General features: G+C 40.5%; 1 long non-coding RNA gene across 1 annotated transcript in view; it reads right to left on the reverse strand.

Annotated features, from left to right (window-relative positions):
- LOC142605219 (uncharacterized) overlaps positions 1-26,659 on the reverse strand; it is a 98,765-nt gene that overhangs the window by 68,783 nt on the left and 3,323 nt on the right. The window contains exon 4 of the long non-coding RNA XR_012838949.1: positions 25,363-25,465. This is a non-coding gene — a long non-coding RNA (uncharacterized LOC142605219). The remainder of the gene's footprint in view (positions 1-25,362; positions 25,466-26,659) is intronic.

The raw sequence follows: 26,659 nt of genomic DNA on the forward strand, positions 1-26,659 counted from the left end.
TTAAGAGTTCCTCTGACTTCACCTTAAAGCACGTTCTTGCCAAGAACAAGTTACTACTACCTATAACACCCAATCCGAGGGACAAAGAGCTGCTGTTAAAAGCTCTATGAACTACTGTTATAGATCTGGACCTTGATTAAAATTTCTGTTAATAAACATTTAGGTATTCATTATGGGGGGAAGGTTTATTTAGTCTTGCAGATATTGATGCGATCTATTCCGCATTTATCCCTTCAGCTGATTTATATTTTGTGCTCCCAAGACTGAAACTAGACTACTGGTTCATCCTTCATGACAGTGATCTATTGTATAACTGACATTTCTTGCCTGTTCATAAAAAAGGGTCTCAAAAGGGAGAGTGGAAGAGTGAAAAGGACAGTTTGATGCATTCACACTTGATCTTGATCCCACTGTTAACTGCAGAATCTGGAATTCCAGGCTTAGAGCTACAAACGCATGCCTGTAACTTAAATTTTAAGGGTATACACATCATTTCTCTCCTTGCATATATGTTATTGTTATGCCTGTGTGACACGTCCATGTGACTAATGATCTACTGAGAAGTGGTGAAGTATTTTAAGAAATTAATTTAATGAGAATGTGGCGTTTGATGATTATTAAATAAGAACGAAAGAACGATCTGGAAAAGTGCATTTTTAGCAAGAGAATCATTGCCATATTTCAATTTTTTTATTTACTGTGCGCTTAGATGGCAAGATAAGGCTCCATCTCTGACCATAGCTACACAAACCCAAGCTGTGAGATTCCCCCTGCAGCACTCAAACTTCACTCCACTTGCAGATGTTTGTGCCAAATTTAAAGATTAGCATTTAAAACAGTAGTCCTAGCCACTCTTGCAGTAACTGGCATCACACTGCCCTGTTACCTCCAGCAACAGAGAAATATTCTTGATAAAGCCCAGGCACAGGGTTCCACGCAATCTAAAGAGGTTAGTGTCACACAATAAGTATACCCCAAAGAGCTAGAAATGAAGTACAGGACTGAGTGCCTGGAGGTATAAGCAATTGTCATCTCTGGACATGCCAGAGAACAGAGGAGACAAATAGCTGCCAGAAATGCTTCTGCCTTCAGTGAGATGCAAGGACTACATGACTTTCAGTGACATTTGCCACAATGTGCATGCTTCCAGAAAAGAGTTATAATTTAACTCTTTTTGCTGAAGTCATGCTCAGTTGTCACTCATCTACAAAAAGGTTGAGAAAGAAACTTTTGAACATTTTCAGTTACGTACATGGACCCTGTTAAACAAGGGGGTTTTGGAATTTCAATACATGGATGAAGGAGCATAAAATTCATGCTGTGTAGAAACTCACAAATGCTACTGGTCTACAGTACAACAGGCTGAGTTAATAAAATCAGAAACAGAACAAAACCTGGGCGAGCATTTTTGATACCATAGTTCATACTCTGGAGGCTTAGCCTTCCAAACCCTAGTGAAGCCAATGACAAGACATCTTTCATAAAGACTTTCTGATTATCTCAATAAAAAATATCTCTTGCCATCCAACATCAGAGACAGGTGAACTGTCACGGAAAATTCCTCTATGCAAACACATTGTGAGGGTATCTTAAAAGCCAGCGTTTCCCACATCATACCGGCAACTCGGTCTCAGAATGCAATGCCTCCAGGAGGCGAATCAGTGTGTGCATTTGTGACTCATTATCCTGACTGCTCTCTGCTTCCTTGGGCAACAACTGGTATCTTAAAAGCAAAGGGCTACATAAAGATATAATTAGAAAAATAACTTGGAGCCAAGCCGTTGTTATTATTTTCCCCCCTCTAGAGATAAAATCCAGCTAGAGATGCCTGAGATACCATCTCAGTTGCAGTGACTCAATCTTTTACATCATTAGGTTACAGTAGATTTTTGTACACAATGCTTTCTGGCCAGAGTACAGAAAAGAGAACAAACCCACCTGTCTGCAGTTTGCTCTTCTGGAAAGTACACCTGTGAGGAATGTCAGACCAACATATAAGTGTGACAGAACTTTTACCGATAGATTATGCAGATTAAATACAAACAGCAATGCAAATTTATGTATTCTAACTTGAAATACCTATTTCCAGTGTTGAAGTAAGTAATTTTCCAAATACTTAATGTGAATTGATTCAGTGCTGTTGTCTGGGAAGCTGTGACAGCCATTATCAACTGTCATCATAGTTGTGTTAGGTCTGCAGCTTGTAAATATTTTCAGGAACTGTCCTTTATCATGGCTAGCTTTTTGCTTTTTTTTTTTTTTTTAATTTCCTCCATTCAAGCATGTGGTAGTCTGCCATTTTATTGCGTGCAACTCATATTATGATCAATGTACAGAATGCCAAATTGCTGCAAAGTCAGGTACAAAAGAGGCTTGAATGCCTTGCCTAAATGCCTTTCTCTTTTTTTCTTTTTTTTTTTTACTTTTTTTTTTTAATACACATTCGAGTATGATGTCAGTGTTATGTTTACTGATTGAGAAACCATGCTTTCCACAGTGCCCCCTTTCAGTGACTGGGAATTACTGATGAGGTGGCAGTGTGTTACAGACTCATTTGTTGGAGAAATCAGATTGGTGGCAATTACAGCAACTCATACTAAGAGGTTATACAGGTGGAAATCTGTTTTCTTACATGATTTTAAGCAAAGAGGAAAATAATTACAGGATTACTGCTCAGCAGGAAGTTCTGAACGAGATCTTGTGATCAAACCGATACCACACCTGCAAGAGAAGGGATGAGGGACTGAAGAGTCAGAGGACATCACAGCTCAACTTATACTGCTGAAACCCTGGTAATGAGACCCAAAACGGCTTATTTTGCTGTTGTTTCCACTGTATCCAAGGAATGACAAGAGCATCAGTAAGTCACTATCAGCTGTAATAGCTGCAGTTCAAACATACATGCTGATTCAAGATTGCAGTTCAGCATGGAGTCTTCTGCAATGGAATGGACATGATAACCCCGCTCATTTATTTGTATAAAGTGACCGTAACTGAAAAACCCGTGAGGAAGGGTCTCTACAAATCAACTTTGCTCAACATAACTGCTAGCATGCAGCACACTTCATTTCTCAAGAGCATCTCTGGTACTTACAGCTTCTCCACTTCTTTTGAAAGAAGTGCTACACACTGTTTGCTGGATTCTCTTCTGACTGTTTAGGAAGTCTATCAAGTTTTAATTATTTAGATGAGCTTGACAACCAACTGCTTCCCTAAAGGTGAAGTGCCTTCATTTCTTCTTAAAGCCTTACTTATAAATATAAGGATTGAAAACAAGTATGGCTAAGAAAAAGGAAAGCTACTTCATATAAAATAAGTTCACTAGAGAGACTGGTATGAAACAGCCAGAGTTATTGAAAGAATTGCATAGTCACTATTACAAGAATATGAATTTCATCTCTTTAGATTCTGAGGGAAGAAAAAACAAGATCCCTATATTTAAAAAGCAAATCAGACCAGACTTGGTTTCATCTTTAGCCAAATGCCACATGCATGACACCAACAATTTCACTACTGCTCATCTGTTCTGACTAAGGAGTGCAGGTTAAATTTTGCCTGGAAGAAAACAGATCATACTCTAGAAAGATAAAGAAGGTGTGGAACATAATCAGTTTCCATCATCTAACATGGGACTCATCCTCTCGTCACTGCTGTTATTACAGTTTTGGTTTGGTGCTGGTTTTTGTTGGCCAGGGAGGGGGGAACGGATGGACGACACACGTCTGAAATCCTACTGGTTACGCAATCATTCCTACTGCTGAGTTGATGCCAAAAGCCTGGAATGCCAGAAAGCCCATTCTAATGCCTAGACCCGCAATCAGGTTATACTTCTTTGGGTCTTGCCTTGATTATTTTCACTTCAACTGCAACACAGACAGGAAATTTTGCCATTGACAGAGAAAGAGCCAGGTTACATAACAGTCATGCTTTCTCAATATGCTTCCTTTCATCCCTTACATGACACTACTGCTTCATTATCTAATCCCTTATTTAAACATGCGATTAAAGAGGAACGCTGGAGAAGCCACACCCTTGCCAGCTTTCCTTTCGTAAGCCACGTCTTTCATTAGAGCAATTACAACCACTGTCAGTGAACTTACTTGTAGGGCTTGAAATCACCATGTATTGTATTTTCACTTTTCTCTGGCTGTCTTCTAGAGGAATTCTTTGCTCTAGAAAAGTCAGTTTCTAAATGCCTACAAATAAGCTACTCTGGTATCCCTAGCATTATATAAGTCATTGGACCTGATGATAGGCAGTCTTGAATTCCAGCACCTGGTCTGTACAGCCATTGAAGATTGTACATTGACACTTAAGTAGCACCCTTCAACCAAGCTGCTCTATGAACTAAAAAGAAACTAGCAGAAACTAAGGAACAATGTAGCACAGAACAGAAGACAACATCCCTAGCATGACAACAGCAGACAAGAAGGGGCTTTGCAGGTAGGGGCCTTGCTTAAGAATTCTTAATTTTTCCAGCACAGAGTTCTCTGACCAGAGGATCACCTCTTTCCTAGGCATGCAATTCTACAGCAGATCCCAGGCACTGGCCTCAAATTATCAGATAAAATATTCTGTCTTTATCCTCCCAGTGATAACTGTTCCTGCAATAATTATGTTTACTTTATCAATCTATTAAGTGCTTCCTCAGTGTTCTTTGAGTTTCCCTTAGAGTCCTTCCAGACTTCAACCAGCACCAAATACTTCCTGATAGAATTGGGAATTCATAGCTTTAGGAGGGTTTCCCTCAACTCTCCAAGAAATTAAGAGGAATGCTGAAGCTGCAAAGTTTTACTGTGCATCGCTGTTCAGGAAAGCCATCATTTTGCTACCTGTTGCCCAAGCGATGGGGACCCTACAATCTGACTATAATTATAGTCATCGGGGTGGGGTAGGAGATTCTTCTGTTGTGCTTCTGCCAGACTCTTCTGGAGGACAAATTTTTCTTGCTTTACACCAAAAGAAAACAAAAAAAACCCTCAAAAAATGCCCATGTCTAAATCACTTAAGTGGATTACTGCTTTCAATGCATATGGCTTTTTCTTTTGAAGCATTGCTTTTGGGACACATGGCTTTTAAATAGGATATTGCCAGCCAGCATTAAAGCACAAAATCCACCACACTTACTCTATAAACTGGTGCTTCATTTAATATTCAAATTCAGTTACTGTGTGATGGCTCCTTCTGCCTGGAAAAGGCAAGCCTGTACTGAATGCACTGACTCACGGATTGTCTCTTTTGTATCATCACCTCTATTTACATAATCCAGCATACATAGTGGCCCCTCTTCAAGCATTTAGCAAGATCTTGCCCTTAAGTTTGTAATCCAAAGTGTGATCATTTGAGAAATGAATCATACAGTTGTAAAGCTATGCAATAACATTAAACCTAGGTAATACCTTTAGCCTCTGATGAACGCAGCGCAGATGCTCTCGGCATCTCTATGAAAAGCACATCTGCTGTTGCTACTGATCATATGCATCCTCTGGGGATTTTGTTCTGTTTTCCTTCTTCCTCTTGAATCATTTGATTTGGTTAGATTCCAATTCTACTGCACAGAATCCAACTCTGAGAACAAGTTAAGCTGTGGCAGGAAGGAAGGAACATGCACATTCCGAACAATAAATAACAAGACCTTTATTACAGGTTCTAATTAAAACAGAACTTGTCTGATTTAGGAGTTAAACTGTGTACTAATTCAAAAACTCAGGTTGATATGTTGCAGTAACACTCAAGCTCTATTAATTTTCATTTTGTATTGACTTGATGTGCAGTAAAAAAAGAAGGGGGAAAAAAGTGTTCATGTCACCAGCTGCAAATGATTGCTTTGGTTCTAGGTTCTTCACACAGACTGGAACTCAAATTTCTAAAAGCACACGCACTGTGAGTCTTCAGACACCACGGGATGACATTTTAAGTGGGGTGGAGTGTGCTGAACATAGGAAAGAGCCGCTGAATAGGTAAATAACGAAATAGTGTGTACAATTGGCTAGACAATGTCCACTATGTCAAACCTATAATTGTAAGATCCAAGTTTTTATTCTGTTTTCCCACACAAAGTTAAGAATACTTTTTCAGAAAGTTGGGAAAAACAATTTCCTATTAAGGTAGTAAAAAACTGAACAGACAGATTTTGTCCAAATTTTTCAATAGCTTTTACGTCAACTGACAGCGATTATAAGAAATTTTAGCCATAAATATTGTTTAGCAAACAGTAAAACTAGAGGCTTAGGTTAAAAATATTCTGAATCAGAATAGCTGTATGTAACTAGCTAAGATGAAGAACTGAAGGTGACCAGAATGCAAAAAGTGTATTAAATGCTTAGTTTCTGAAGACTATAAAATCCGAATAGACAAGCAGAGCAAAAAGAAGATTTTAATATCATAGAAATAAACTTAGGTGATTAGTAACATAGGAAAGCCAGTACCTAATGGGAAAGTGCTGTTCTAAACTGGGACTGTTTACTGACTAATGATGGAAGTCCAGTCCTCTCACTCTAGGAAGACAAGAGTTCTTGAAGTTCTCTTTCAAAGTGCACTCCCAAAGCAGATCATTGAAGCCAAACACAACAAACTTTGCAAGGGCTATTGTTAGTCTGAAGCAAACAACTTTTCAGATGTCTGACTGAAGCAAGTTATTAGACAAGCTAAATTCAGAACAGTTAGGCACTATTTTCAACAGCCATCTAACGTGTATCTCTTGCAGAGTTATTTGCCAACTACAGTATTAGAATTACTACACACAATTGTATCACTGAACTGTAAAAACCAGGCAAAAAATAGCCAACATGCAGCTACTTTTCGCCACAAGACTGCTAGCTACTAGCTGATGCAGAAAACCCATCTATAACAGACAATACCATCTTCTTGCTTCACTCCTTGCCATGTAAGTATAATGCCCTACACATAATGCAGCTTACTAAGTATTGAAGGTACTGTTACAATTAATGGCTAATTGCTGACATATGAAAGAGAAAAAAAATAAAAAAAAAATGTTTGGTTTACTTTCACTCGACAACCTTCTGTTGAAGTTTTCATGCTTCCTCCTTGTCGCTGCTGTAAGAGAGTCCCCAGAGCCAGGAGAACTATGGCTATAAAGTTTCTGAAAAAAGTTAAAGGCTTTCTGCTGTGTCCTGAGTTTAATCAGTTACTCGGATTACAATTTCCACAGCCAGCACGAGGAGGAGAGTGGAACTATGAAAATTAAGGCCATATATTCCAGGAGTAGCAGACTTCTGTATAAGCTCAGCACTACTGACAAATATACCACCTTCCATCCAATTAAGTTATATCAACAGATTTATCTTTCTGAAACTGGAAGAAGATGGTGTCCTCAGCAACTTCAGTTATAACCAACCTAGAAATTTCCTTCAAATTCGCACTTGAAATACTGAATTGCTCTCTATTTCACCGATGTTTTAAAGACATCACAGGTCTTTTCTGATTTGTTTCAAAATAACCAAACATTTCTCTGGAGACTGTAACATACAGACTATCTTATCTACAATGGATTTGGGACAAATTGGAACAAATATTTATCCCATCTTCCCTAAACTCAGGTCATCTTCAACTTTATCATACTGCTTAGACATTGTTTAATGCAGGTGAAGAGATGACTCATTCAGTGATTAATAACTTCCCATACAGCTGTCACCTGCAGCAAGGCTTATACACTGACTTCTGAACATCAAAGGTATGCGAGGCAAATAGGCGTAATCAAATTACTAGATGAGATTTTTCAAACTGGAACCGCTCCTAGCTTCTTCAGCACTAGGCTGAAAAATGATGTTTACGGTAAGAGTTTATTCCTTACGTTTGTAACAACCAGTCGTTCTTCAGATAAAGTATACTCTTGCAGCAGTCTTGCCATTAATCTTACACTGCAATACAAGTCAACAAATTCTGGTTTTCTGTTAACTAGTTCTAACAGGATCTTACATGTGAGCATAAAAGGTGATTCGACAAACATTTAATAGTCACTTTCTCATCATTGCCCTGTATTTACTTACAAACTCCTGCCTTCTTAAATAATGCTGACATATTTAGGAAATGGCTGTACTAGTAAGGACCCAGCTGAAGCTAATAACTTCAAATCCAACAGGCCGTCTTGCAGTTTGCATGTTTCCATTTTGTTTTAGCAAATTTTCTCCATCCCATTCTTTTATTTTCATGTACTAATTTTTTTTATGCTCAGGATCTAGCTTATTAATACTATTTTTGAAATGCTCCTCAACAGCAGCACCTCTCATTCTATTTTTGCCCATTTTTCACAATGCTTTTCTACTTTGCACCTAATCCCAAAAATCTTCGTTTTCTATTTTGCTGCCTGTTTGTTTCTCAAACTGTCACCGTCATTAAGACGCCATAATCCACTCACCAGGCAGGTGACCATGCACAGCGGGGCCCAGGTAATCAACCCAGGCCTTCAAAACAGGTATCGTTCCTTACCTAAAGGATCTTCCCTGTCAATACTCTAAATTGAAACAGCAGTTGGAGGCAGGAGCAACCGGGCCACAGTTTTAGCTGCTTATGATATAGTAGATGGAGGAATGAATGCGCATTTTCCCCTCCAAAACTCATGCAGAACAGGCCGCAACAACGCCAGTGCTCCTGCCAACACGCTTCACTCTTTGCCTGACAGATCCTCTGTCATCCAAGTCCCTTAGATCTTTCCCTCAGATATGTATTAAATGCTGTATTTTGCAACTTGAACATCAGTTACAGCTGGAGACAAAACCACCACTCTAGAGTGTTCAGAGCAACCCATGGAAATAGTAGACTTTCTTGGTCATTCACCCTGTTTGTAGGAGCACTCTGCAATTCACTCCACTGGGAAACTACTAAATATACCTCTTTGCAAGGCTGATCATTTTCAGATACCTTGTAGGTGTAAGGAAGTTACTATATAGGAAACGAACAATGATTTATGCTGATCTGAGGCGGGACTGAAAGTGAGCAAAAATGTGTATGCTTATGACATTTATTTTATGTTTGACAGTTTCCTACTGGCAGTCTTCATGTAAGTACCACATCTCAATCAATCATTGTAAAGCCCTAAAATACTCTTTCAAAGAAAATGTACATTTTTGAAAAGGCTTTTTTGAGGGGTTTTTTTTTTTTTTTTTGAGGTTTTTTGTTCGTTTGAATAAATAAAGTGGCTATGAGGACAAAAAAATGTTTCTGGGCTGACTCCAGTTGCTTTCCTGGCTTTTTTCCAATGATATTCAAATCAGGGGTTGTTCAAACTAGCAAACAGTAGTTTTGCGGTTTACTCATACAAAAAATTGGAAGCTCTGGTATTTTTTTAGCACATATTACTAACAGGGTTCAAGAGTACCCTCTCTTCTATCACGTGGTTCTGGCTGTGCATAAACATTGCTTTGACCAATAGGGGCAAATTTAGATACTTCCCAGAATGATTTGTTGCATTCTCACGACAGTTGCGATCCCAGACTGGATTAGATCCAGTGGGAAAATGTTTAGACAAAGTACTGCACCAAAAAACACTCCTGAGAGATGTGCCTGTGGTTTGCCTATAACAGAAAGTAAGGTTACAGAAAGACATTAAAAAATGTCATGCTATGATTGCATGTTTTGGAGTGAATGACCTATTCACAGGGAGTAATACTCCAAAGAGATTTCAGGCCAAAAAAATTCAGCATCCAGCAAATGTGCAGTCATGCTCATGATCTCTAACACCAACCATTTGGTTCAGGTCTACATAACTCAAATATCATGACAGTCCAGAAATGGAAACCAGAAAAAGAAAGGAGGTACATGGGGAGACTAGAAAAGGAAGCTATCACTTAATCCTCTCTTCCAAACGCTGTCCCTCCTGACCAGATAGATTTTAGGTTTCAAGAATCCTTAGGAAATATTTAGCTAAAAAGACTGTACTCCTCACTCAGTGACCAAACATGAGAGATAACCATGTGGGGACTGGGAGTTAGAAAGCCCAAATGGAGCAGGACATTGGAAGCTGGAAAAAGGTCTTCACACCTCTACCATACTGCACTAGCCAGAGCATAACCAGCAAGTTGAGAGAAGCAACTATTCCCCCATATACAATAGCTTCCACAGCAAAGCAAAAAGGATGACAAGAGAGACCATTGCAATCAAAACCACCACAGGAACATACCAAGAGTACACGGTTACTATTACTAGGTAAAAATGGAACTCAGCGAGTGGCTGGCTTTGGATGCCAGGCACAGCCAGCCTGCCACCTAAGTAGTTTCGCCTCCTCAAACATTTCTACCTGCGCTCACATTTTACTTACAGATTTTGCAACAGATTTGCTTCCCATTCACTGCAGAGTTATGCTGGAACAGCGGAAGTTCAACCACAGCTCCGTTTGTGCAATCAGGAGCGACACGGCATATAATGGTTAGGGGCAGAGAGTTTGTGTCCATCACAACTTATAATTCTGTAAAGTAATACTAATGGCTTTCAAATATTTTAGAGACTTAGCTCTGATACCAGCTTAGGCCACAAGTTGTTCCACTGTGAAGAGACAGAAAGCAAAATGATAAAACACTTCTACCAAAATATTTCTGGCAACAAGAACCAATAAGACAGCATATGCAGAAGCTCCACTTCCCTAACTACAGTTCAGCTCCTTAACAGCCTTTGCCTTCTCAATTCCCAACACTTAAACCTAGCTTATGCCTCTACTCATTTCTTCTCACCAACTAGTTTGGAACAACATTTCCAAAGAGTTGCTTAGGGTATTTTCTCCTTCCTATTCGTTTCCCCTTGTGCTAGAGTTGTTTGGACTTGTTCCACTTGCATAGATTCCACTCGAGGCAATGAAGTTACTTCTCTTAACACCTCTCACTCAAAACATTTCTACTCTCAAAGGCATTTTTGCCTTTGCCTTCAATTTGCCTGAAGACTACTACACAAGCTGCATAGCCTTGCATTTTTGCATCCCTTCAAGAGAGTTTTATCAATTTTTGTTCCTCATATTGCTACAGCAGATTGCTCTGAATAGCATTACTATACGCGCACATTTGCACAACACAGAAATAATGAATTATGTCTAAGTTTGACACACACGTTGTTAGAAGTTTATTAAAACTACATTCTTACAGTCATCTTGTGATAGTATGCTTATGAATATATTTTCTGACTCAGGCGACACCATTATTCAGCTTTTCGTATACTCTTTGTTTGCTGGAATGTTACCTAAAGGTGTTTAAACCTAGAAGATGTGAGAAATTTAAATCTTCTGGAGACAGCTTCTTGTCTCCCACTGATCACAGGTAACATTACAAAAACTAATTAATTCACTATTATGAATAAATTACTGTTAGACGTAGTGCTAGTTACTTTCATTCACATCTTTGCTGTGAATGCACAAAAGATCCTCTGTAAACCAGAAACTAATCAACAGCAAAAGATAAACAGCCAGACAATGTAGGAATGACTTACTAGTTCTTAAACTGTATGCCCTTCATTTTATGTTTATTCTCGGTGTTTAAATTCACTTCATTTCTAAGCCAGAGGTCAAAGCAAAATTTCTTGTATTTATTTTCTCAGTGTGATGGAATAAGCAGAATGTCATGGTGTTACTCTATGACAAATCGTGTTAACTTACATTACAAACAATGGCTTAGACTTTATCTGAGGTATATTTTGACGCAGTAAGCATAAAGCTGAGACCACTCTTCTCAACCTGGGAAGCCGATAATTGTGGTGCCTTGGTCGACAGTCTGATCCAGGAAGAAGGGGCTAAACTTCAAGGTCCATGAGCAGAATGGTTCATTTTATCAGGGTGGGAAAAGAAATTAGAAAAAAACAGAGACAAGAAATAGAGGACCTCTGAGCCAACAGCAGCGAAACCAAAAACCTTCTTAAGCTTGTCAAAAAACGGTTTCTACGTCTTTTAGGACCTAAACAGGATTTTGATATTGCTGTAAAAGTATCTATGCCTCCATTTAGCCTCTTGCTTTTGCATAAATGTAAGACACTGGGGGAGCTGGGAATGAACAAGGAATCAAATACACGTTTCAGCCTCCCGTGTTGGACCATGCCATCCAAACTGCCAGCCCTGCAATGAGCTATAACCAGGGCAGGGAGTGGGAACAACTTAGCATACATGCCAGCTCTGAAAACACAGACAGCGTCTCTATGAAGCGGACGATGTTCTTATCTGCAAAGACATAAGAAGTGAAAGTGAGAGGATTCTTGCAAAGAGGTCTTGAGGCTGGTTGGTATGACTTGGCAATATTGCTTCGGGCTACTTCAATACCCGTAGATAAAAAGTAACATGTAAAAACACTTAAAGCTCAGTGGATACTAAAGAGAATTTAGTGGGGCAGTTGGTTCTACTGTGGCTCATCCAATGCATCACATTTCAGAGTTAGATGAAAGGAACATGAATAGAAGTTTATTTCAGAGCATCAAAGAATTCTTTTCCTTTTTCAGAGAAAGGTATGTTTTAATGTACTCATCAGTCTAAAAGACTGTTTCTTACACCTTTGGAAACTAACACCTACTTAAGATACTACCAAGAGTTGATCATACTCATCCACACAAACATATTCCAGGGCTGCGTAACTGAGGCCCCATTTTATATAAACAGAGCACCATGAGACACAAATGCACCACCTCTTCAAATCAATTACAAGATATTTTTCTGAAATAAATACAATTGCTTGACATTAAATAAGATGCACAGCAGAAAGAAAACCAATACAGGAAAATCTGATTTAACTAAAAGAAAAGTCCTCTCTGAAAATTCCATGCTGCCTGTAGCTCCTATGTACATTTTCAAATATGTTTAGACCATTAAAAAAAAAAATCTGACGTATTCAAGTCAGACCAAAGGTTTGCTATTTCAGCACCCTGTTTCCAACAACAGCCAAAACTGGATGCTTACAGGAGAAGAAAGGCCAGTATGCGTGCTTGCTTAATAGCTGGTAAAGATCTGGATACAATTGAAGCCCCCAACAAAAGAAGATACTAAAACCCCTATGGCTCTGAGATCTGTGAGATCTGAAGAACCTAATCAATAGTGCATATCTTGCCACTCAATAAATAAATACTTCTATGCTTTTACAGGATGAAGGAAAATAGCAGAGAATGTTATCATCAAATCTCAGAATCTATGAAAAAGAGGAGGAATACAGCAGGAGAAAAAGACTCTAGCTAGCAGCTGCATTATTAAGCTATCCTCATGAAGACAGCTTCACTGAGGGACAACTGCAAATTTGTATTCATTAAGTTGTAGGCTAAAATCCAGAGTAACAGATTTTATTACCCTCCTGAACTCACAGATCATCAATGTTCAGGCAAATCTTTGTCTTCTTGAACAGGCTTAGAGCGAAAGCAATCTCTATACAGTATTATTCATTATACTATGACCAAAAATGCTATGGTTTTGTAATTGAACTAGGGCTTGAGGATATGCTAATAATACCAGGAGTCTGGGAAACACATATCTTGGAAAGACAAAAGCACTTCAACAGTGGAAAGAGCTCAGTCCCTTCTGAACTACGCAGAAGGATACAGCAATGTACTTTCAGTCTCATAACACAAACGTACTGTAGCAGGAGGCAAAATGCTACAGAAAGCAATCAACTAAGGGACAGGTACATACTGCTCCTCGCCATCTTTCTTGTCATGGTTGGCATATATGGAATGTATCATTATAACCATGCATTATCATGGACTGCCTACATCCTATATCGTTATCAGCATATATCATAGGCCTAACACTTTGTCATACCTTTGATACCTCTGCTATCAACCACCTTGAGCTGTATCACTTGATAGGTTAACAAGGCTAACGTACATTATGTTACCAACAAATTATGGTATTTGTTCAACTGATAGGGCAACCTCTTCCTCTTTTAAACACCAGTGGGCCCTACTCACATTGCTGGCAGCACAAATCACATTGTTGTGTGCTGTTAGGATACAAACAGTGGCAGAACACTAGCTTATAAAAAACTCAGAATGCCAGGTATGGAGGCAGCAAAGAAACTCACTACTGCCAACTACTGTGGCATTGTAGTCCAAAAAAAACCCCCAAATATTATCATTATATTACTCTTACATTTGAAATTTGGTTCCACTTTTGCTGTCTATTCTTTTCATTCCCCTTTCTGTTCCCTGAACATTTCACCATCTTTTCATTTATATATAACATTTAAGTTTGTATTTCAAAAGCATACATGCTCTTGGCCTCTGAAAAATCACCCCCAAAATCACCTTTACTTCCCACAATATAGACCCAGAGCATCTAAAGTATATTTGCTTGTTATATTAATAGAATTCAGAAAATTGCTCTACAAAATTCCTAAAAGAGAATCAGCCAAAGTTAGACTTGGCATCCACACAACTCTCAGTTATTTTTTGGAATACTTTGACAACACTCTTATGTTATTGTCTCCCAGTTCATTTTGCTGCTCATGTATTCCCCAAAGAAGGAAAGAATGGTATTCCTGTTCTCTGAATAAGGACACATCTTGCTTGTTAGTGATTTAATAATTTATTTTCCCTTCTCCTTCTTGAATTGTTGGATCTTTGGATCATGAGGCTTCAAATCCTTCTAACTCTTGTTCTTTCACATGAGGGCACAGAAGTCATCCTACTGCCTCAAAGTAAAAGAAATAAGAACAAAATTTTACCAGCAGAGGAGACACTTGCTTTCAATTTTTGTCTTTTCAGCTGGATGCTGTAAAGAGAGCCTTCAGAGATCGCAGAAAGCCTGTTAGTTTCCTAAATCTCATTTAGCGACACAGAAAACCTGAGCTATTCAACGCTGGCATGAGCAATGTTGAAATGCATACCCCCAGCTCCGCAAGGCTCTACTTTGTTTTACCTGTGTGCACCTAGAGACAAAATAAAGGTGAAATATGAAGAGGGTTACTCTCCTATAAAGCTGCTTCTGAAGGAACTCTGCAGTCAATTGAGAACATTTTCATTTTCTTCCTTCCATTTGATCTTCTCTGCAACATATTTTTCGTATTACTCCTCACATTTTACTTCCATCTGGTTTCAGCTTTTGATTAGAAACTTGGAAGTTCAACTTCAACAGCCCAATGCAGAGACCTGAGCTGCTTCCAGCCATTTTCCTCCTTGGAAGATCTTAATTCAGTCGTATGGTTCTTTTTACTGTACCTCTGCCCACACTGGAGGCTATATTCTTAGTAAATAGTTTGCAACTCTTGCAAAGAGCAAAAAGCCCTAACCTCTGCAAACATAGGAGGGGGTTGTTATCCTGAAAGAAACAAAACCCACAAAACAGATGACACTGCTTTAAAAACGTTTGCTCTACAAAGTGTCATTATAGGGAAGCTGCAAATTGTCAGGTTTATCAGACAGGATACGATACACATTTAAATGTTAGTCAACAGTTTCAACACTAACATAGGACCAAGAGTACCTCAAATATCTGAACTCAGTCCAGAATTCACTACAGAGTCACCAAAAACCAACATCCAAGTTACGGCTCAGAAGAATTCGAAATGTTCAGTAATAAGCATTGTTTTGATGGGATATCCATGTCCTCCCCTGTGCAGGAGGATCAAGAGAAGCTGGCAGTCATCAAGTTGTTTAGTCAGGAAAGGCTGGTGGATGGTCCCACTTTCACCACAAAAAAAAAAATCACCTTTACTGAAAAAGCATTAAAACAGCACACCAAGTCAGAACAAAGACCAATCTATATCTACTCAGCTGTTTACAACAGGGCATGCCTGTGAAGTATACAACAGGCAGGCACATAAAAACCCAACATAAATGTGAGTGTAAAGACAAATTGGTAATGTGGGACCAGTGACTCTGCCATAACATCTTGATTCCAGCAGAACAGCCAAAAGCGCTTAATTCTCAAGGACCTGTGAAAGTCATGAAAGAACCCAGATATAAGCCAACATCAGAAGTATGAGAAATCTTGCCATTTCAAACATCTTTTGAACAGCACCACAGACAACAATTTTCAAAGGCATTCTGAATCACCACCTTCCACAAGCTTCCAAAGTTACGTACCAAACCTAGAAATGCAGGAGACCTGTAAAAAGGGCACTCAGCTGCTAACTGTAAGAATCAAGGAAATGGATTTAGACTTCCTACATTTCTGAGCAGTTGAAACAAGACAGCTAAATAAAGATAGAAAGCAGTATTCTGATCACAATGCTATGAAGAAGCAAGCTTCCGTATTCATCCCAATTTTATCACTTGTATATTTTTTAATGTACATTCTGAGCCTGGCACTACCTCATCTGGGCTGCACTTTACTATTACTCTTTGTAGTATTTATTTGCAGAGTTCACAGCGTAAAGATGTGAGACATATGTAGGACACATGCAGGAGATGCCCTGGAATTATCTCATGTTTACAACTCAGAGGGGTAACAGAGTTAAAAGTTGGTCTGAATTGTCCCCTAGTGGTCCCCACCATTCTTGGGGAGCAGAACCCAGGCAGAACAGGCTGTAGGAGTGCTTCATCTCACAAATTGTGATCTGTTCATAATAAGCAGTATGTTTGCCTCCTTCCCTACAGCATTTTCTGCTCAGCTTGCAGTTTGCAGCATTTCCCAAATTCTTTGCTACGGACCCTACCTGGCTATTTACTTCCAACGCTGCATGTGTGATGATGCTTATTCCTACACAAATGCATGATCTGTTATTATTAAGTTATAGCTACTCTTTTAAAGGTTTTTTTTCTAATCTGTTAGTCATTTATAATTCTAGTTCTGTCCTCTTCCATTCTGGCAGCTTTTTACAGCTTGCCATCATTAATAAATTGTTTACAGCATTTCCATTACATTATCCAGGTTTAAAAGAACTTTTTTTAAAAGCAAATATTAGCCAACACAAGATTCATTGCCATTTGCCCAAATAACTCCACTTGATACATCATTGTATACACTAAGAAGCACAAGTAACTGATGCAGGTTGTTTTACTGAAAACATCAAAGGAAAAAGACTGACTTTGCAGTAACCTGTCACAGATCTTTGCTCACATTTGGCTTATTTTCTTCAGCTATGTAGCTTAGAGCAACAATACCATACATAAAATCTGAAATGCTATTATTTCAGTAACAGGTCAAAATTTTCAAACCAGATCTACTACCAACTCTGCCCATGCAGCATTTTTTTAATTACCTCCTGTCCAAATCAAGTCATATGCTGTCACCTGATGTTGTCAGTAGGCTTGCTTTCTGCATGGTTTTCCATGTTCAAACAACAGAGCACTATTCTGTAATCTAACTGGAAAGTTGAATGTTCCAGACATCCTAAAGCTCCTGCTCTACATAGTCAATCTCCTCCATGTTTAACCTCAGCAATTGGAGGGACTCCTATGTTTTAATTAAGAGCTCAGGAAAGTACTGTTTATGTTTCTTATCTTCCAAAGTTTTCGCTCTAGTGCCTTCCTTTCTGTCTAAATCATCTCCCAGCTGCATGTGCAACCAAGCCGTTTTGTTCAGGCTAACACTTATTATCCATTGTTCCGTTAGTGTTCCTCGCTTCTCTTTTTCTTTCCATATTCTATGCCTTCTCTGATGCCAATTTCAGCTGTTTTTCTAAGAAAGCTCATGTTCCTGACTGCAGACAGCAGCAGGCCACACACGCAGCAGCACAGGAAGTCCACAAGAAACTGTGGTATTAACTAAGTGGCTTAAGTACAATTAACTAAAGGATTGTCTTGGAAACAATCTAATTTAAGCTAAAGAACAAAATCATTAGCGCAACTCAGCGCCTCAGAATTTCACCACGCTTTCATTTCTGTTCTCTATTCCACCCAAAAATACTAAGGAAGGAGGAAGATCACCACAAACTCCAAGTTGTGTTATTTGAATAAAATAAAATAAAATAAAATAAAATAAAATAAAATAAAATAAAATAAAATAAATCTGCAAAAACTCCACTCAGCAGAAGGAAAGGAATGCTTTCTTCTTCCAGACATAGAAAGCTCCTCCTAGAGAGGTAAACTCTATTCAATCTTAAAAGATAAGCTCCCTTTTCTAAGCAGATGGAGTAAGTTGTGAGTAATACAATAATGCAATAAAAGAATACAATAATGCAAGAACATAGTAAGCCTTAACCAGTACTTTACACATTGTGATAAGTTAGGGAACATACTTTTATCCCTGCCCATGGCAGGGCAGTTGGAACTAGATGATCTTTAAGGTCTCTTCCAACCCAAACCGTTCTGTGATTCTATACTTGATGCCTGTGGCTGCATATTCTGTAATCAAGTTCCCCAAAGATACAGCCTACATAGCTCTGAGGGTTCCTAGCTGACCCTCATAATCATACTCAGCTCTAAAATTTAGAAATTAATCAATTAAGTGTGATACAAGTGTGCTGAGAGTTGATCATACCCTTCTGGAACAGGAAATTTTTTAGCTACGGTTTTATACAATTACAGAGCAAAAGAGGTAAGGAAAAATATATAATGAAGCGTCTTGTGAAGTTACAGTAATTATTGCTCTGTCTGATGGCATCTGGGGGATTATATTAAATGTCTCAGGTTGGTAAAAATAAGTTGTTGGTTTTAAAAAGAGACAAGATGGCAACAAGACTAAGTCTTTTCTCTTTGCTTACCCAATTCTCTGTCTGAAAGGTTATTAAGCCTTGGGATCGTGCCTATTTACAAGTCCCATTCACATTAGCTTGCTTTTTTAGCACTGCTTTTAATAAAATACGGGGATTCTTATGCCAGAGACCAACCAAACTACAGCAGTGGAGGTCCACCCATGGCCTTGCAGTAACTCCTAGCACCCAAAAGGTTAAGCATGGAGACAGGGAGGTTCTCCTGTATGCAGCACCACAATCACTCTTAAGGTTACTACCATTTGACATCTTTTATTACTCATGCGCTCTAAATTCTGATTATAACAAAACTGCAAAAAACCCCTGCAAGATACTTCAAAGAGGAGCTTTACAAAAGCTAATAAAAATTGGAGCATTCATATGCTCTTATGACATATGTATACAGGATATACACGGAAAGCAACAGATTAGATCAACATTCCTCTAGTAAAAAGTAGTCAGGTTTTTGCACTAATCTCATTAATAGTTCCTATGCATAACCCAACAGCAGTCCAAAGAGCAAAAGCAGCATCTGCTGCAAGACATTCTCCCTGTTTCCTCATCCATGGGAAAACGGATGGAGGTACTCTTATTTCACTGTGCCTAGCTTGCTACTGGACTCAGATCAAAAGAGCACACCTTGCATTTGAATGGAATGCAAAGAGATCTGAGCTGGTTCATAGATCCTGTGAGGGCTTGTCCAACACCCTTCAGCCAGCTATTAGCAAAGCTTTATCCTCTACACACGGTTTTTCCTTGCTACAAGAAACGTCATGCATACATGTCAGACTGTCAAATAACACGTCCTACCTCAAGCTGCTGTGAACAGGAAAAATCCCAATATGTGACTTGATATTCATGAGGAAACAAGTACAGAAAGCCAAAAGTGATAGGTCAGCAGTACAATTTATTTTTTTTAAAGCAGCTTTTCCCAACCTCAAATTATTTAACTTAATAAGAGTAAAATGACAGCCAACTTACTAAACATAGCCAGTCAAGACAATTTATCTGGCTCCCAGTATGGCTCTTGCACCCCTCTCTGATCAGAAAGCTGCATTTTCGTATGTCTGTATGATGCTGGGCTTATGTGGCAGCCCATGCAGCTGGGAACTGAAAAAAATTAAATTACAGTTTGGTTGGCTCTAAGTTCCTCTCCCTAAGAAGGGCATCCTTTAGCCAACTGAACTAAGCTGAGCACGTGTGAGTGGATAGTGAAGAGTTTAAGGAACTGGATGCAAGAAAGCAACCAGGGCAAATGCAGCTGGAGACACGAATCAGGAGCAGAAGCAGAGGTTTAAATGAGACAGAAAAAAGAGTAACTAAGGGCAAGAAGAATCAGGAATTAAAATACTCCACAAAAGAAAGATTTGTAAGGGCGCAATGGGAAGGAGCAGATTAAAGAGAGCTAGAACCAGGAACCAACCCAACAGAAAGGGCCACAGGCCTAGCGATGAGAGACAGCAGCAGCGAGGTCACCCCAAGCTGGTGGTGAGCCCAGAACTTTCTAGGACAGGCCAGCCATGCGAGCCCAGCAGGCACCCCCGCTGCCCCCACCACAGCAGGGCCTTCAGGAAGGCCCCTGGCCCGCAGGCCGCCCTTAGCCCACAGGCCATCCCTGGCTGCCCCCCAGTGCCAAGCCCCACCTCCACTTACCTGCTGCCCCAGTGACCGCGGCTCCCACCCTCCCAGGCACACCGCCATGTCCCTGCCTCCTCAGTGGGCAGCCGCAGGCGCTGCCCGGCACCGAGCTGAGCCAAGGCAGACCGGGCCGGGCCGGACCGGACCGGGAGCATGCACCCCCACCCCTTGTTACAGGCTGACTCCAGCCACGTGAGCGCACGGTCGCCTCTCACGAGGGGCTGTGGGCGCAGCTGTGCCCTCGTGCCTCTGCAGCATGGCGGGAAACTGGTACAAGGCGGGGCCTACTCAGGGCGCATGGAGCAGGCCCTGCACCTCCTCCGCCACCAGCCCCACTGGGCTCACGCCGGGGACCTGCCCGAGACCGAACCGGGTGGGCAGCAACTGGCCTGAAAACAGGCAACGGCTGCAGCTGCCTTTGGCACCGCAGCAAGCAGGACAAGGAGCTGAATGGAAGCGCCACCTAAAGAAACAACCCTGTGAAGTGTCCGAGGGCCAGGCTCGACTTGTGACAATGGTGTAGAACTGCTGCAGCGCTTCTGTTCCAGGGCTCCTCCACCAGACTGGGAGGTAAAGAACTGTCTGGTTGGAGCCCCTGCAAAATCTGAAAGGAGCTGAGCAGCGTGCAGTACTTGTGAGAGCAGGGGACTGTCGTCTGGCTGAGGAGGAGGATGAAGTAGTTCTGAAGAACAAATGAAATTACCGAGGGAGAAGTATAACGAAAAAGGGGATACAGGACTTGAAGAGACACAAAGACTGCTACAGAGGATGCCAAAGTGGTGGTGGCAGAAGCAGAACAAGCTGGGTATTAAGATGTGAAAGAGGACAGCGTGATGGGGCGGAAAGGATGAAGATGAGAGATTGTTTGAGAGACAGCAGACAAAGATGGAAAAATCACTAGATTGGCCGGTATTCCCATTCCCCTATGACTGGCTGAGTGCAATTAGCAAAAAGTAGATGTTCCACAGTAGATAAAAGGAGTCCATGTCCTTCATAGGAAATCTGACTCTCCAGAAGGCCTGTAAATTGCCCAGCTTCATTTCACTGACAACTGTGAGTGAAGATGCTGTGAATTGGAGTTTAGTTGTGTCTGCTGTCAGGGCATAAGGAGAATTGTTTGAAATTCAGCCAGCCAAATACGGCCCGCTTTGGAGACAGCTGCCAATTTTCAAGCAAAGTTTGTTTTACACATACATTACGATCATCTGCTGGAAATGAATTTTCAGTTGTGCTGTGCAGAAACATCTGGAGTCAGCCGCCTAACAATGGATTCTGCGAACACAGAGAGAAAATGCCCAGGGAGCCGCCCTGCTCTGGAGCTGAGCTCCAGGACTACAGCCTCAAAATGGTGGGGCCCAGATGCTAATGCTAGGGAGGCCTTGATCTCCAAGAAATGGAAAATCACTTTCTATAGCTGCTAATAGATAACACTGCAGACAGTGAACAGGTTAACTGGAGGTAGGTGTGAAATAGAGGGAACTGATATGTGCTGATGCTGTCTAAAGCACCTGTACGTGCTCCTGGCAAGTTAGAAGCCATTGCCCGCAGTCCCATTCAGTGGTACAGTGTACCCATACGTAGGGGATCACACTGTATGTATGCTTTTTATTGAAGCCCAAGTCATGGAATTCTGTGATGGCATCTGTTTTGGTGAACAAGGGAAACATCAGCTTACAGAGAAAACCTAGAAAATTTGATCTGCATAAACATTAAATATTCAAAAGAACATTTTTAAGGGGGCCATGCATACAAATAATGATCTGACTCATTATTCAGAACACTTAGGTCTGGCGTTGTTGTCTCTTAATTAGATGGACAGTAAATAAGCTCAAAGACCTTGTTGTTGTTGTGTGTTTCTGAAGAACAATGAATACTTGGGCCACGATAAAAACAAAAGTGCGAATCCTTACTCAAACTTCTATGCGTGTTTTCCACACTGGGAACCAGATCAGTATTTTTTAATTGTTTTAACCAAACCTCTGAAATTCTGAAGTGCATTACTAAGTATTGGGGTCTACTGGCGGGCTTGTACCTTTCTAGTCTATGGGGTTTTTTACAGATACTTTACAGAAAGGCTGTGAAATGCTGTTTGTTCCATTTCCACAAAAGCAATCTTTTTTAGGGCATCACACTATACTTGGGGAGAGGACAGAAGTAGAGCAATGCAGTGGGAGCAGACTCCAAAGAGCAGCTCAACTCTTTAGACATTAGCTCTATTTGAGACTATCCCACATTTCTGTGGTTGATCCATGTACAAAGACAAAACACTATTGCAATCAATCAGCAATCTTTAGATTATTTCCTCCTAATTGCTTACATTACCCGTAAGCAAAATTTACACCTGGAAATTCACACCTACTCCCCCACAGTATGCTGTTTGGGAAAAATCACTAATTGTTCTACCAATCTGATACCAATAAATTCTACTAATTCCCATTGTCAATTCTGTCCACTGCTGCTCCTGAGTAAGCATCCTACTATTCTGACCTTTACCTATTCTGGAAGAAACAGCTCAAGTGCCCTCTAGTGTGCTTTCAGTATATCTAGTCCATGCTTTTCCCACTTTTTTGGGACTAAATGAGAAGGTTTGTATTTGGTTTGAAACATTTTTAAAGGTCCATAGAATTTTATGACATAAGCCACTGTGAAAAATACTTTCAAAAGTTGATGGTGATTGTGATTTTTTTTGTAAAATTGCTGAATGATGGTTACAGCTAGTTTCACATACATATTACCCGCTTTATCCCCAAAATGCAAAATAGCAACATTTACTAAACATGTCTGAATTTTTCATGACCATTATATCTGCTCACAAAGTGATGCTGTTGTTGGGTTCTTTTTCTTGATATAGATGGGTTTCAGAAAAAAAAAAAATATATAGTCCTTCTACTTACTTTTTTAGTTTCCTGTAGTTCCAAACTTTTAATATATATTTATCAAAGTAAATTTTATTTTTCTTTCCACTACGTTTTTAGTAGCTTTTTTGGCCACAATAAAATTTTTCTGAAATGCACAAGTGATTCTTACTTTTCTACTTGAATCCTAACTGATTTGACCCTAAGAAATTTGGCCTTCTTAAAGCTATTCACAATCTGAATATTGAACATGCTTAGATCATGTCAGAGCATATGTTTCTGGAAGCTTTCCTGGCTGTGGTGCACAGTCTGAAATAAGCTTCCTGTTTAAGCTAATACACTTATTTAGCTTCAGCACCGTGCACACCATGAAAGCTCATAGACTTGGGCACCAAACAGGTTTGTTTCTTCCAAACTGAAGGTAGAAACAGGAAGAGTATAGGCTGTGGACTAATACTGGAGGCCTGTAGCTAGTGGTGTGCCCCAGGGGTCAGTGCTGGGTCCGGTCTTATTCAACATATTCATCAGTCACCTGGATGAGGGGACAGAGTGCACCCTCAGCAAGTTTGCTGATGATACAGAACTGGGAGGAGTGGCTGACACACTGAAAGGCTCCGCTGCTGTTCAGTGAGATCTGGACAGACTGAAGAATTGGGCAAAGGGGAACCATATGAAATTCAACAAGGGCAAGCATAGGGTCCTGCACCCAGGGAGGAATAACCCAACACCAGTACAGGTCAGGGGGTGACCTGCTCGGAAGCAGCGCTGCGGAGAAGGACCTGGGAGTCCTGGTGGACAACAAGCTCTCCATGACCAGCAGCGTGCCCTCGTGGCCAAGAAGGCCAATGGTGTCCTGGGGTGCATTGAGAAGAGCGTGGCCAGCAGGTCGAGGGAGGTTCTCCTCCCTCTCCACTCTGCCCTGGTGAGGCCACATCTGGAATATTGTGTCCAGTTCTGGGCTCCCCAGTACAAGACAGACAGGGAACTACTGTCCAGTGGAGGGCTGTGAGGATGATGAGGGGCCCAGAGCATGTCTTGTATGAGGAAAGGCTGAGAGAGCTGGGGCTGTTTAGCCTGGAGAAGACCGAGAAGGGATCTTATTAATGCTTATAAATATCTAAAGGGTGGATGTCTAGAGGAAGGGGCCAGACTCTTCTCTATGGTGCCCAGTGAGAGGACAAGGTGCAATGGGCACAAACTGGAACACAGGAAGTTCCATCTCAACATGAGGAAAAACTTCTTCCCTCTGAGGGTGACCGAGCACTGGGACAGGCTGCCCAGAGAGGTTGTGGAGCCTCCTTCTCTGGAGAGATTCAAAACCCGCCTGGATGCGATCCTGTGCGACCTGCTCTGGGTGATCCTGCTCTAGAAGAAGGGTTGGACTAGATGACCCCCAGAGGTCCTTTCCAACCCTGACCAGTCTGTAAATCTGTGAATCATTGTTTCAGACATCCTGCAGAGGAGTGAAATTCTCTTGAAAGAAACGCCACATATACAAATATATGCTCTGGTCATACCAATGGTCCATCTAGTTTTATCGGTAGCTGCCAGTAAATGCTTAAGGAAACAGCTTGAAAATGTAAGTGTAAGAATAGGGGAGTACTTTCCTAGTACTAGCCTTCTGGAATTCAGTAATGTTTGTTTTAAGAAGAACAGGAAAAGAAAATTTAGAGTGAGAATAGTGGAAATAAAGGACAGCCTGAACTATCCAGCTATGGAATGATTTCAAAGGAAGAGTCCTGTCATTTGGCTCATATTTACACAAACAAATTTAAACACTAGAACTGGGTCTCTCAAACTGTCCTCTACAGTTCACAGATGGTAATGAAACTGCAATACCTTTTTCCACAGTTTTCCTAACCACTTCATCCAATTCCATTCTTAATGGCCTTTTCTATTACTTCTAAGACCTGGGAAAATGTAGAAGTCTATTTAAAATGCTGGCAACTTTCCAATCAGCAGTAGCAGCAGTGGCTAGGATCAGCAGCTCTCCCTGGCAGAAATTTTCTCTTGCTGTACACATACAGTATAAAAGTATGATTGATCAATATGTTTCCTTCAAATTTTCTGTTTCGTGTCTTTTTATCCTTTGCCTTACATACTTTCTTTCCCTTGAACTCCTGCATACGTTCCGTTTTCATGTATATGTGTCTGTGAGCCAATATGGCCTTTGCAGTAATACTTTCCCCTTGCATCATTGTGTATCTCTTTATGCATGCATTTTTGCCCACCCTGTAGTCTCTTTGAGTTCATATTGTCACTATGTAGCTTATAGAATGGATTAAATAGCAGAGAAATCTTCCAAACAAATTAATAAAATCATTTACCGTAAACCTGTTGAAGATTCCTTGCAACAGAACCCAAAACATCTCTTAGATAACTGAACTCTGCATCCAAATATTCTTCTGATACAATACAGGCAGAGTTTATCTGTGCCAAGAGAAAAATCACATTTCATAGTAAGGGTATAGCAGGCAGCTTGGTGGTCCCCCCAGATACAACACTATCCAAATGCTACTAATGGTGTGGCTTTTTATCTCCAAAATATTGCTTGTCTGTTTGTTTTAAAAGCTGTCTTTCTTGATTGAAAGCCATCAAGCACTCAGTGAAATAAGGAGGAAAATAAGAGATTAATAGACTTTTGCTTAATAGACTTTTGCAGTTTCCTTGTTTTCTTCTATTTAACCAACAAAAAGAACAAATTCTTTAAGACAATAAATAATACATCCTTGGATACCCATCTGGGTTTTAGTGAGCATTTCTCTGTGATACTGAGCACCTGCTACAGTTCACACATCATCTGCTGCTGCTGTCATTATGTAATGAACTCGAAAACATGTCTAAACCTCCATCAGTTCCTAGCTTAAAGTGGTTCTGTGGAAGCAGACACTTCTCTTTAAGAACTTCTAATGTCTGCTGGGCTATCCCATCCACCATCATGAGACACAAGCCCTGCAAGTGCTGCTCTGTCCCCGCTGGTTATGGTCTTCATCTTCTGTTGCTGGAGTGATTATGCCAGCTAGAGGTAGATATGAACTGAAGCCAGAATCTGCTGGTGGGAGCATGCCAGGCAATGCATCGCTCATTCATTCCCCAGGAGCTGACCCAACTTACAGAACTCAGTGGTGGAACTGTTATTTCTCATCGTGTTACAAATCACCACTGTCCTTTGTGTCAGTAAAGTGAAATGCAGAAAATATGTGGCACGTTTCACCACTCAGTTCTCTTATTTCACATTCCAGTCTTGACGCATTTTTGAAGGACCACAGAAATGTGTAGTTTAAAACCTGTCTAGTAAACTTCCTTGATCCTGAGGCATACGCTTTGAATTTAAGTAACTTTCTTTTTTCCGTTGCCCTTTGGAACAGTTTCCTTTTCCTACTTGGCTCAAACAATTTTCAAGTCAAGACAGCAGCAACAGCACGTTCCATCCTGTGATGCGGATTGTGAGTCGGGGCCTTTGGGACCTCCGTGCTGACTGGATGAAATTACATGTGCCCTCAGGCCATTGCTGGAATGGTTGGCAATGCTTGCGGTACCGTACAGTACCCTGAATTTCTGCTGTTGAGACAGCACAGGAGCCCTGTTACTTTCCAGGCAAAGAGCAGAATTGCACACCCTCCC

The sequence above is a fragment of the Balearica regulorum genome, chromosome 25, assembly GCF_011004875.1.
Source record: "Balearica regulorum gibbericeps isolate bBalReg1 chromosome 25, bBalReg1.pri, whole genome shotgun sequence".
NCBI lineage: Eukaryota > Metazoa > Chordata > Aves > Gruiformes > Gruidae > Balearica > Balearica regulorum.